Here is a 14,254-nt window from a genome sequence, read left to right as displayed (position 1 = left end):
CACCTTGAAAGACCAGGCTTTATCTCAATTTGTTGACCTTATAGTGGGGTGAAACTGCATAAAATGTTATTTATTTACTTTGTTTGCACTCCTCTTTTCTCACTGGAACTCAAGGCGGGTTACACAGAGTGAGTCAATACAATCAACAGGATGGGACATTCAGTAAACAATGAAATAGGATTTGGATTGTAGAACCAAGCAGAAATCTAAAAAACAGAACTGAAGCAAAGTGTGTTAACATGACACATTAAATTATGCTAAAGTACACAGTAGGATCCAACTTACAGCAAACTATATGCAGTAGTATAGGCCACGGTCCCTAATAATTTGATCTAGTAACTTTGTGAATAATTTTGTACAGTGCTACCCTATTGCCTGCATTAAAGAAGCCCTCTTGAATAATTCAGTTTTGCATAGTTTGCAGAAAGCCAGGAGACTAGGAACCTTCCTGACTTCCTCTGGCAGACCATTCTGCAAGGTGTGTGGGGGGGGGGCATAATGGAGAATGCATGCCCATTTTTCAGATTGCCACCAGCAGAAGGCTCTGCTCAGATGAGCAAAACTGTTGTGACAGAGAGGGGGGAGAGAGATGGTCTTGCAGATATGAGAGTCCAAGGCCATGAAGGGCTTTGTGTGTGATAGCCAATACCTTAAATTGAGCTAAGTAACTGATGGGCAGCCAGTGGAGTGAATGCAGAATGGGAATAATATGCATGCTTCGTCTAGCTCCTGATGATAGCCATGCTTCAGCATTCTGCACCAACTGGAGTTTCTGAATTGATTTTGAGGGGAGACCTATGTATAATGCATTATAGTAGTCTAGTGTTGATCTCACTGTGGCATGGATCCAGGTGGCCAGATCTCCTGTATCAGGGTCAGGGCTAGGCTTAGTTTTTTGGGCTAGGCTGAGTTGGGAGAAAGCCTTTTTTTTGGAACTACTTTAACTTGTTTCTCCAGCAATAACATTGGATTTAATATAACCCTGAGGCTCTTAACTGAGTCAGCAAGGATCAGCTGAACACCTTTAAAAGTGGCAAGCATAATGTCCTTCAAGACCATGGCCTTCCCAACCAGCGTTACTTCTGTCATTCCAGGGTTTAGCTTCAATTTGTTCACTCTTAGCCATTTATTTATTTGATTTTTATCCTGCTCTTCCCAAAAGAGTCGGGCTCAGAGTGGCCAACAATATTTAACCACAGTTGTCAGGCAGTGATTTAGTACCTCTGCTGTACCACCAGGAGATTTGGATACAGATATGGACAGCTGTGTATCATCTGCATATTGATGACAGCCAGCCCCAATACTATGAAGGATTTGGCCTACAGGTTTTACATAAAGATTGGTAAGATCTGTCTCCCTTTGTATCTGTTCTGGTGCTTCATCACAAAGCACCTTTTAGACTCTGCTATGTGTACATCAAATTCATACAGCCAGGGATTTCGTCTTGACTGACCCTCAAACACAGGATTTGTTTCCTTTGGGAAGCTCACCAAAATCTGAATCTGAGACCCTAACCACTTCAAAATGTTGTTTGGAATAGCTTTTACTGGAAGAAGCTAAGTGACATTAAGAGTTCAGTTACCACTTCCATTACACACATCCCCCAAAGTATGTGCTAAAAATCACAGCTAGTTTGTATATTCAGGGTGTTTGTACTGTAGTCAGATCCAGATCTAGGCTAGCTACTTTGGAAGCAAAGGTGGTGTTCTGACTTTGGGTTTCTACTTCAGTAGAAAGATATGCATCTAATTAACTCAGCTATTTTAACCGGCAGAAAAGATCAGCTTGAGCCCAAGAGCCATCTTGATGTTGTCCTGTTGATTGTAGTGTTTGAAGAGATGATAAGGGACCAAACTAAACTATTACCGTGGAAACATTTTGAAACTTCAGGAGGATGAAAGCAGAGCTTATCCAGTGCTGATACAGATATTGTTGTACGAGAGAGATGGCATTACTTTTGATAGGATAGGTGGATTGCCATCGTTGATTTAAATACCTCTATGCCATTGTTCAGCATGAAGTGTTCACAAAGTGGCTATGCTAGCGAAGTATGAAATTACCAATACAATTTAAAATAAAAAATACAACTACATTTTAAAAACAAAATGGAAAACCAATCACAGGACAACAATAAAGCAAAGTTAAATAAATAAAGCCTAGATATATATTCTGGTAATGAATATCCATACCAAAGCCAAAATCCAGTAACAAACCAAAACCAGCTAAATAGCTGACATCAAACTTCTCAGTTAACTTAAACCAGACATTTTATAAAAAAGAGATGCCATCATCTAACAACTGTGGTGGAAACGTATAGATACAAGTAGCTGAGAATTTCACTTTTAAATAACAAGGCTTTAGATGTTGGGGCTCCACAAGTGCTTGTGTGTGGGGGGGGGGATGCATTTCCCTCTGCTAGCTATCCTTTCTTTGTCTCTGCTTTCCCGTTTGCTCTAACCCCTTTGCTGTTTATCTCTCCTGCCCTCTCCTGGCTCTCTTGAAGCCCTTACATACTCTCTTCCAGCTCCCCTGTCCTGTCTTCCTGACTCTGCCATTCACCTCCTGATTGAGGCCATTGTTGTTCGAATATTGATTTGTTACCCCAGGTTAGCAGAAAGATATAGCTGAACCCTCCCCCCTGTAGTTTTGTGATCTTCATGGTGGAGTCACCCATCACTGTTAAAAATAATGATTGTATTTTATGAATTTGGGAGCTGCTTTTGAGAGCTACTATCAAAAAGCAATATACCCTTTTAGTATGCCATAGAGTCACAACCGACTCATGACTAACCCATGAAGCTGAGGGCAAGAGGTGAGCAGAGGTGGTTTGCCATTGCCTTCCTCTGCATAGCAGCCCCAGTCTGCCTTGGCCGTGTCCCATCCAAGTACTGACCCTGCTTAACTTTTCAACTAGTCTGGGCTAACATGAAGATATGATGGCAACATCTTTGGGGGGCAACTATACTAGTCTTCCCTCACGCTAGCATCTGCATAATCTTGATATGGATGCATCTGCTGCTGGTTGCCATCAAGACACAGAGAAACAAGGCTCTATGATTGGTTGTAAGTTTTTGCATCTTCTAGCAACAACTTACACCTCCTTAGGGAGGCCTGTTTTCCATATTGAGAACAATGACTTCCTTTAGAAGTAAGATTTGTAGCCACAAACAAGAGATGAAAATACTTTTGAATGCTTAATCATTTGTTTTATTTGTTTGCTTCCAGGTAAAACAAGCTTTTTGGATGTTGCCTCTGCTAAGATATAAGAACATAAGAAAGGCCCTGCTGGATCAGACCAAGGCCCATCAAGTCCAGCAGTCTGTTCACACAGTGGCCAACCAGGTGCCTCTAGTAAGCCACTAACAAGAAGAGTGCAGCAGCACCATCCTGCCTGTGTTCCACCGCACCCAAAATAATAGGCATGCTCCTCTGATACTAGAGAGAATAGGTATGCAGCATGACTAGTATCCATTCTAACTAACAGCCATGAATACCCCCCTCCTCCATGAATATGTCCACTCCCCTCTTAAAGCCCTCCAAGCTGGCAGCCATCACCACATCCTGGGGCAGGGAGTTCCACAATTTAACTATGCATTGTGTGAAAAAATACTTCCTTTTATCTGTTTTGAATCTATCACCCTCCAGCTTTAGCAGATGACCCCGTGTTCTAGTATTATGGGAGAGGGAGAAAAACGTCTCCCTGTCCACTCTCTCCAAACCATGCATAATTTTATAGACCTCTATCATGTCTTCCCTCAGCCGCCGCCTTTCCAAGCTAAACAGCCCTAAGCGTCTTAACCGCTCCCCATAGGACAGTTGCTCTAGTCCCCTAATCATTTTGGTTGCTCTTTTCTGCACCTCAAGCGCTATAATATCCTTTTTTAGGTGTGGTGACCAGAACTGTACACTGTATTCCAAGTGTGGTCTCACCATAGATTTGTACAAGGGCAATATGATATCAGCAGTTTTATTCTCTATTCCTCGTCTAATTATGGCCAGCATGGAATTTGCCTTTTTTACATCAGCCGCACACTGGGTTATCTTCATTGAGCTATCCACTACCACCCCAAGATCCCTTTCTTGGTCTGTCGCTGCCAGCACAGATCCCATCAGTGTATATGTGAAGTTGGGATTTTTTTGTCCCAATATGCATCACTTTACACTTGCTCACATTGAATCTCATTTGCCATTTTAATTCCCATTCTTCCAGTATGTAGAGATCCTGCTGGAGCTCTTCACAGTCCGATTTTGTTTTAACCACCCTAAGTAATTTGGTGTCATCTGCAAACGTGGCTACTTCACTGTTCAACCCCAACTCCAGGTCATTGATGAACAGGTTGAAAAGCACCGGTCCCAACACAGATCCCTGAGGCACCCCACTGCTCACATCCCGCCATTGTGAGAACTGACCATTGATTCCTACTCTCTGCTTCCTATTTTTCAGCCAGCTCTCAATCCATAAGAGGACTTGTCCTCTTATCCCGTGATTATGAAGTTTGCTTAGCAGTCTTTGGTGGGGGACTTTGTCAAAGGCTTTTTGGAAATCCAAATACACAATATCCACAGGCTCATTCCTGTCCACATGCTTATTGACGCTTTCAAAAAACTAATAGGTTAGTGAGACAGGACCTACCCTTACAGAAGCCATGTTGGGTTTTGCCCAGCAGACCTGACCAATGCTTATTTGCATGTATATTCATAATATAAGTGGTTTAGAAATTATATTATTGAACAGAGAAAAGACTACAAAACATACCATAAAAAATAAAACTAAGCAAAAATATTAGAAGCATTAAAATCTGTGACAGGCCCTCATAAATTAACCGAGGGGGCCCACACAGCTTCTTAAGATTTTGGAGGAACCAGTCCCTTTTAAAATAAAACCTTGCCCTCAGTTCTTTCTCTTGGTCATAAGATATAGTTGGGGTAGTAGGTATAAAACGGAAGAGCCAGTGTGGTGTATTCGAGTGTGGGACTAGGATGTGGGAGACTGGTTCAAATTGCCACTCTGCTGTGGAAACTCATTGGGTGACCTGGGACAGACACATTCTCAGCCTGTAGTGCCATCGTGGAAGAAACTCCCAAGGAGGATTAGGGAACGGTGTGGTCATGTGACCATATTCTGGTTTAAAGCATATTGGCAACTACTTCCATGCCCATAAGTAGCTCCAAGTCATTCAGCCTTCCTAATAACAGAGTTCCAGGTACAAGCATTGATCCCAAGCAGACATGACTCACAACAACACAAACACGGGTCCTGCGGTAAAGAAATTTTGGGTTACAGTACAGTTCAAAAAATATTGAAATGTAACTTCCCGCTAGACCCAAAAATAATGCTTTTAGGAATTTTACCAGCAGCAGTTGACAAAAATAAGATAGAACTATTCAAATAAATGACAACAGCGGCAAGAGTGACAATTGCATTTAACTGGAAATCAGAAGTAGTACCATCAATAGACAATTGGTTGGAAAAATTAGCTGAATATGCAGTGATGGCCAAACTGACAAACGTGAATAAAAGACCAGTGGAAGAATTTCAGGAGAATTGGAAATTGTATTATGAGTATGTAGTAAATTAGTGCCCGTGTAGTAAGCTTGCAGTAGGGAAAGTACAGTATATACCCGTGTATATGCCGACCCGCGTATAAGCCGAGGTGCCTAATTTCTCCCCAAAAATGGGGGGGAAATTAGGCACCCGCGTATAAGCGGCGGGTCGGCTTATAACCCCTCCCCCCCCAGCAGGCTTACCTTCGCTCCAGGCCCGGCGAAGGCGGGCCCCTCCTGCAGCCGCAGAAGGCCCTCCCAGGCCTGTCCAGGCTGGGGGAAGCCGCGCGGGCCCGGCGGCGATGGCGGCAAGTTCCCCCCTCCCTCCTCTACAAATATAGGCCACAGACGTGGAAAGTAGGTATATATGCACATGCATATTTCGTTTTTAGATTTAATAATCTCATTTGTATAACCATTTATTTTCTAGATATTATAGTTGATGAGATAGTAAATGATGAAAGTATAATGCAATAGCTATCAAGTTTCACAATGTTGTTAATTCGCATCAGGTGTGAGGATATTTACATACATCCCCCGTTTTGTTTAAAGATTTATTTACTTTTAAGACTTAAGGATTAATGCTAGATAGTATAGAATGATGTATCTCCGCTCATACGGTTCATAGAATCATAGTTGGAAGGGACCACCAGGGCCATCAAGTCCAACCTCCTGCACAATGCAGGAAATTCACAACTACCTCCCCCCTCCACACCCCTAGTAACCAGAAGATGACCAAGATGCCCTCCCTCTCATCATCTGCCTAAAGTCACAGAATCAGCATTGCTGACAGATGGCCATCTAACCTCTTCTTAAAAACCTCCAGGGAAGGAGAGCTTACCACCTCCCTAGGAAGCCTGTTCCACTGAGGAACCGCTCTAACTTAGAAAATTCTTCCTAATGTCTAAACGGAAACTCTTTTGATTTAATTTCAACCCGTTGGTTCTGGTCCGACCTCCTAGAGCAACAGAAAACAACTCGGCACCCTCCTCTATAGGACAGCCCTTCAAGTACTTGAACATGGTTATCATATCCCCTCTCAGTCTTCTCCTCTTCAGGCTAAACATACCCAGCTCCTTCAACCTTTCCTCATAGGACTTGGTCTCCAGACCCCTCACCATCTTTGTTGCCCTTCTCTGGACCCGTTCCAGCTTGTCTACATCTTTTTTCAATTGTGGTGCCCAAATCTGAACACAGTACTCTAGTTGAGGTCTAACCAGAGCAGAGTAAAGCGATACCATCACTTCGCGTGATCTGCACACTATACTTCTGTTGATGCAGCCCAAGACTGCATTTGCCTTTTTAGTTACAGCATCACACTGCTGACTCATGTTCAGTGTTTGGTCTACTAAGACCCCAAGATCATTTTCACACCCACTACTGCTCAAACAAGTCTCCCCCATCCTATAATTATGCATTTGATTGTTCCTACCTAAATGCAGAACTTTACATTTGTCTTTGTTGAAGTGCATTTTATTAGTTCTAGCCCATTTCTCCAGCCTGTCAAGATCATCCTGCATCTTGGCTCTGTCTTCTACCATATTTGCTACCCCTCCCAATTTAGTATCATCTGCAAATTTAATAAGCATCCCCTCTATTCCTTCATCCAAAGCATTTATAAAGATGTTGAACAACACAGGGCCCAGCACAGATCCCTGAGGAACTCCACTAGTGTCAGCCCTTGGCCCACAGAACCAGAAATCACCACAAAGTCGTATAGAGTCCAAACAGGTGGATTTTACTGATCAAATAGGCATACAGTGCAAACGAATAAAATGACAGCTATGAAAGGCTCACTAGCTGGGAGATATTATAAGGCAGGAAAGGCGGGAGATTACACGCAGGAATACAGTTTCCCAGGAGCTGAGTTCCCAGGCTTAGGCTTAGGCATGCGACCTTGGGGGGCAGACAATACAGCACAGAGACAGAGGCAATAACGAAACCGAGATAGCAGCCTGACATTCTGCTCCCCTCAAGGCCCCCTCCCAGTTCGCAAGGGGGCTGGCCTGTTCGGGTAAGCAATGTGAAAGGCGTCAATGAGGTCGGGGGCGGAGATATCCCGTGCGCGCACCCATTCGTCATAGGCAGGGGGGAAATGTTTCCAACGAACTAGATACTGGAGAGTACCATGGTGAATACGGGAGTCAAGGATCTTGGAGACTTCGAAGTGTTCTTCCCCCCCCACCATGATGGGTTGCGCAGGCGGTGGGTCCGGATGCCACCGTGGAGAAGCAACATGGGGTTTGAGGAGGCTTATGTGGAAAACAGGATGCACACGCCTCAAAGATTTGGGGAGAGCCAGTTCCACTGTGACAGGGTTTATGACCCGAGTAATGGGGAAAGGGCCAATGAATTTGGCGCTGAGTTTATGGCACGGTTGGGTGGACCGGAGGTTTTTGGTGGAAAGGTAAACCAAAGCACCCACTTGCAGATCACCCCCGGGGGAGCGATGTTTGTCAGCTTGCGCTTTGTATTTACGTTTGGCCCGGTCGAGGTTGCTAACGAGCCAGGGCCAAGTGGTACGGAGGGCGTGTGCCCAGGAGGCAATGTCGGGGTTCCCCTCCCCCTCTACATCATCTGTAGGAACGATGGGACTGAAATCTTGTCCATACACAGCAAAAAACGGGCTAAAACCTGTGGATTGATGCATGGCATTATTGTAGGCATATTCTGCTAAAGGCAGCAGTTCCACCCAGTTATCCTGGTGGTAGTTAACATAACAACGCAAATAACATTCGAGTACAGCATTGACACGTTCAGTTTGACCATCAGTTTGAGGATGGTATGCACTAGACAATCCCTGTTCCACCCCCACCAACTTGAGGAAAGCTTTCCAAAACTTAGAAACGAAACCACTTCCGCGGTCACAAATTATTTTACGCGGAAACGAATGTAAACGAAATATATGCGTCACGAAGAGGCGGGCTAGTTTCTGAGCAGAGGGGATCCCTGCACATGGAATCAAATGTATTTGCTTAGAAAACAAATCAGTAACAACCCACAACACAGTTTTACCCCCACTGAGAGGGAGATCAGTCATGAAGTCCATAGCGATCACTTCCCAAGGTTTGCTGGGCGTTTCAAGAGGTTGTAGCAGTCCCGGGGGTTTGCCCTGCGATCGTTTCGCAGCGGCACAAACGGGACAGCTGCGGATGAAGGAGTCAATGTCGGAACGCATTCCCCCCCACCAGAACTGTCTGCGCAATAAGTGAAGGGTCTTCAGAAACCCAAAGTGCCCAGCTGTTTTGGCTCCATGAGCTAAATGTAAAACGTCCTTCCGGAGAGCTTTGGGTACATACAATTTTGAGTCTTTGTACCAGGACCCCCCTTGTTCCAAAACACCAGGAGGTAGGGTATGAGCGGAACGTTCTAAAAGGCACTGGTCCCGAAGGACAGTTAAAAAGGATTCGGAGATGGGGAGTTTGGAGGGAGCCCCCCCGTCGGTTCTGGAGATCTGAGAAATAGTTATAGGGCTAGTGCTTACGTGTGGCGGCGCGCAGACTGCAGGCGGCTGAGCGGTCGGAGGGGTAGGAGGGGCGGGAACTCCGGTCTGTTGCGGTGGCGGCTGGGCAGCCGGTTGGGCTGGCGGAGCTTGCGAGGTGTGTTGATGCTGGGATCGGGTTTGCACAGCCAGCATAGGTAGGGCCCCACGTTGCATAGGGGTGAACAGAGAGTTGGTGGGTCTTTCGAGTTTTACCGGATATTGTGGTAAACGGGAGAGGGCATCCGCGAGAACGTTCTGCTTCCCAGGGACGTGCTTCAGGGTGAAACGGAACTGAGTAAAGAACTCCGCCCACCGTTGTTGTTTCGCCGATAGCTTATGGGACCCCGTGAGGGCAGCTAGATTTTTGTGATCGGTCCAAACTTCAAAGGGTATTTTAGACCCTTCCAAGAATTGCCGCCATAAAGTCAGTGCATGATGAACTGCAGAGGCCTCTTTCTCCCAGATGGGCCAGTTTAATTGAGCGTGCGCAAATTTTTTTGAAAAGTAAGCGCAAGGGTGAAGAAGACCGTCCGGTCCTTGCTGGAGGAGAGCCCCTCCCATGGCTACATCGGAAGCATCGACTTGCACAATGAACATTTGATTTGGGTCTGGGTGCCGTAGCACCGGCTCCGAAGTGAAGAGGCGTTTGAGGGCCAGAAAGGCGGCTTGGCATTGCTCAGTCCATAGGATCTTTGCGGAGGGCAAGGCAGCCGAGCTTACTTTTCCTTTAGTTTTCAGCAGGTCCGTAATGGGTAGAGCCACTTGGGCGAAGTTAGGGATGAATCCCCGATAGAAGTTTGCAAATCCCAGAAATTGCTGTACTTGCTTACGGTTGGTGGGGGGAGTCCAATCGAGGACGGCTTGGACTTTGGCGGGGTCCATGCGAAGACCTTGGTGGGAGATGATGTATCCCAAAAACGTGAGTTTGCTTTGGTGAAATTCACACTTAGCTAGTTTAGCGAACAGTTGATGGTTACGCAGGCGTTGTAGAACTTCTCTGACCAGAGTCACATGCTCGTCCATAGTTTTCGAATAAATGAGAATGTCATCTAAGTAGACCACCACCCCACGATATAGAAGGTCATGTAGGATTTCATTGATGAGTTGCATGAAGACCCCCGGGGCCCCTTTTAATCCGAACGGCATTACAAGGAATTCATACATTCCGAAACAGCTAGAGAAGGCAGTGAGGTGTTCATCTCCTTCGCGGATACGGACTCGGTAGTAGGCTTCCACCAAGTCTAATTTAGAGAACACACGGCCTTCCTGTAATTGTCCCAAAATATCCGATATTAATGGGATAGGATAGGCGTTGGTCTGGGTAACCGCATTGAGCTTTCTGAAGTCAATGCACAGGCGAAGGTCGCCCTCTTTTTTCCGGACGAAAAACGCGGGGGCCGAGTTTGGGGCATTCGAAGGGCGAATGAACCCTCTGGCGAGGTTTTTGTCCAAAAAGTCCCGGAGGACAGTGCGCTCGGAAGCGCTCATAGGGTAAATCTTACTTTTGGTTAATGTGCAGTCCTTTACTACTTCAATCGCACAGTCTGAGGCCCGGTGGGGGGGTAAGGCATCACATTCCTTAAGGTCGAAGACATCTTCAAAGTCCCGGTATACAGCGGGTAGAGCCGGTGGTACTGGGGCAGTAGAGGTTAACGCTGGAACGGGCGGAAATGGCAGAGCAAAGTTTTGCCGATGCTGGTCGCAGGTGGGACTAGCGAAAGAAATAGTGTTTGTTTCCCAATCAATACTGGGACTATGTCCTTTAATCCAGTTAATTCCCAAGACCACTTCAAATCGGATAGGGGCTATAGTGAAGTCTATTTGTTCCCAGTGGGAACCAATTCCCATTGCCACCCCTATGGTGCGATGATCAACTGGACCCCCCTGGAAGTGGCTCCCGTCCATTTGAGCAAATTGGACGGGGGCGGGTAAAGCCTCTGAGTCGGCTCTGAGGGCAGCAAACGTGGCTTCGCTTATGAGAGTGCGACAGCAACCGGAGTCAATTAGTGCTTTGACGGGGATTTGTGGACCTCCGTTAAGTTGTTGTAAAACTGCATCTACGTAGACGGTGGAGTCCACTTCTTTGATTTTGGTAGGAGCATTCGGTTTGATAGGAAGATCCTGAGAGGTCTGTGGAGATGCTCCATTCACCACAGACCGGAGCCGTTTTTTGACAAGTCGAGGGGAGATTCCAGGTTTAAGGCTGGAGAAATCCAAGGGTTTTCCTCATCCGAAGAGGGAAAGCTGTCCCCCAATGGGGCACTTGTAATCCGAGACCCGGCGGGGTCGTTGGAAGCAGGCAGGGAGGTTGGGTCCCCGGCATGGAGTGCAGAGGGTGTGGGCCTTCCCGGAGCTGCGCTGCGGGTGGCCGCGGTGCCTCTGCGTGGTGGACGACCTCGGGCGCGGGTTGTCGTGCTGGGACGAAATAATTCCTGGCGGCGTGGGCAAACGGCTGCAAAGTGGCCCATTTCTCCGCATGTAAGACAGGCACCCCTCTGAAATCGGACTTCACGTTCCTGGAGCGGACGTGGGGGATTTCGTGGGATGAGCAGTGGTGCCTTGGGTTGAGGCTTTTGGGTGCCCTTCTCCTTGTGCTTTTGACGGACGAGAGAAATAAAGCGGCGGCGGCTTTCCACTTCCTCGGCTAATAGGATCCAGCCTTCGAGGGTATCGGGATCGCCCCGCATGTAAGACCAGTTCAGAATGTCAGGATGCAAGGCTTCCCTGAAATGATGGATTAGGGTGGTCTCGGGCCAACCTACAATTTTACTTGCCAGTCGCTGAAATTCATCGGCAAATTCCCGAACTGTAGCAGAGCCTTGTTTTAATTGTAAAAGTTCCGTTTTGGCTCTTTCTCCCAGGAAGGGGTCCTCAAACCTCCTTCTCAGGGCAGTCATGAAGTTGTTGAGGGAACGAATCGCACGAGAGCGGGTGTCAAACTGGAGGACCATCCAGTCAGCCGCTTTGCCTGTCAGGAGGGAAGCTACGTACCGCACCCGGCTATCTTCCGTGGGGAAAAGTTGACCTTGTTCTCGCATATAACTGTCCACTTGATGCAAGAAACAAGGCAAAGTCTCAAGAGATCCGTCATACGTAGTCCTCAATTTGAGTTGCTTCCAAGGGCCGGGCGCGGGCTGACCCGGTTGCACGGGTGGTCCGGGCGGAGGAGCAACAGGAGCTCCAGGAGGCAAGGGTGGAGCAGGCACATTAGCAGGTGGTTGCACGGGTGGTCGGAGCGGAGGAGCAACAGGAGCTCCAGGAGGTAAGGGTGGAGCAGGCACATTAGCGGGTGGTTGTACGGGTACCGCCTGACCCGGTATCGGAACGGGCTGTCTCTGAGCTATCAGGGTTTGTTGTAATTGCCTGTTCTCGTGAAGCATAAGTTCCATTACTTCTTGGAGTTGATCCACACGGTCGGAGAGCTCCCGATTCTGGGCTCGTAAAAGATGAACCTCCTCACTTGGGCCCCCAGTAAGATGAGGCTTACTGGTTCGGAAGCTCGTGGCCCATTGAGAGCTATCCCCATATAAATCCTCGTCTTCAGACTCATCTGAGTCTCGACGTCGGTCAGCCAAACGGCGTGCGCGTTGGGTCGTACGCGACGGGACAAACGCCGGGGAAAAGGTGAGACCTGATAGTCCCAGTACATAGTCCTTGGGGCGCGTGTCCACGTTCGCCTGATTCCTTGCTGCAGCCGCCCTGGCTGCTTCCGCCGCCTCTCTCTCTCTTGCGACCCTAGCCGCTTCGGCGGCTTGCTGATCCGCAAGAACTTTGGCGTTCTCAAGTCTTAGGGCAGCCTCTGCCGTAATGCGTGGCAAAAGTTCTGTCTCGAGGAGCAAGAGTATGGGGTCAGGTTCCCCGCCCAGCAGAGGTTGTACTCGAACCGCCAGTGCGGATGCCTCGGCTCCAAACGTCGGGGTCAAAACTTGAGCCAAGGTGGCTACAGGGGTGTCTTTTGTACATTCCACAAGGAGAAGAGCGGTGCTAATAGCGACTCGCTTGGCCTCAGCCTGGCAGCTGGCCGCATCCGGGATCAGGGAAAAACCCTCCGGTGGGGCTCCCGCCATGGTAGAAAGAGTTTGTCGAGAAATAAGATTATCCAGAAGTCCAGTTAATATTTGTAAATCCTCAGTCGCCAATCGGGCATCGTCCAGTAATTGATCCAAGTCCTGAAGATCTAAACGAGCATCAGTATCCTCCGATGTTAACATCCAGAGACGTCCTGTAAGAGATTGCCACTGCGCGTGTACCAGTCCCCTCAAGCGGCAAACCTCTCGGTTCGTCCGGAAAAGTTCAGCAATTAAGTCCTGTAACAGAGTAGGGTCCTCTGAGAAGGGCTCCAGGGTAGTAGATCACCTGGAGAGCTGCACAGCTCCCATCCAAGTGGCAGGCGAACCCCCCTGGGCTCCAGCCTGGCTAGGAGAACGGTAAAGATGATAGATAGCTGTCATAATGTCAGCCCTTGGCCCACAGAACCAGAAATCACCACAAAGTCGTATAGAGTCCAAACAGGTGGATTTTACTGATCAAATAGGCATACAGTGCAAACGAATAAAATGACAGCTATGAAAGGCTCACTAGCTGGGAGATATTATAAGGCAGGAAAGGCGGGAGATTACACGCAGGAATACAGTTTCCCAGGAGCTGAGTTCCCAGGCTTAGGCTTAGGCATGCGACCTTGGGGGGCAGACAATACAGCACAGAGACAGAGGCAATAACGAAACCGAGATAGCAGCCTGACAACTAGTCACTTCTCTTCAAGTGGATGAGTAACCATTAACTAGCACTCTGTCAACCAGTTGCAGATCCATCTAACAATAATAGCATCTAACATTTTCCCAATTTGTCAACTAGAATACTGTGTGGAACCTTATCAAAAGCCTTACTGAAATCTAGATAAACTATGTCTACAGCATTCCCCTGATCCAGCAAGGTAGTAACTTTCTCAAAAAAGGAGATAAGATTAGTCTGACATGACTTATTCTTGAGAAACCCATGCTGGCTCTTCGTGATCAGATCCATCCTTTCTAAATGCTCAAGGACGGACTGTTTGATGATTTGTTCGAACACTTTTCCTGGTATAGAAGTCAAGCTGATGGGTCGGTAGTTACCTGGATCCTCCTTTTTCCCCTTCTTGAAGATGGGGACAACATTTGCCCGCCTCCAATCTTCTGGCACCTCACCTGTTTGCCAAGACTTTTCAAAAATAATGGACAGAGGTTCCGA

This window comes from Euleptes europaea, chromosome 12 (genome assembly GCF_029931775.1).
Source record: "Euleptes europaea isolate rEulEur1 chromosome 12, rEulEur1.hap1, whole genome shotgun sequence".
Taxonomy (NCBI): domain Eukaryota; kingdom Metazoa; phylum Chordata; class Lepidosauria; order Squamata; family Sphaerodactylidae; genus Euleptes; species Euleptes europaea.
This window is presented reverse-complemented; position numbering follows the sequence as displayed.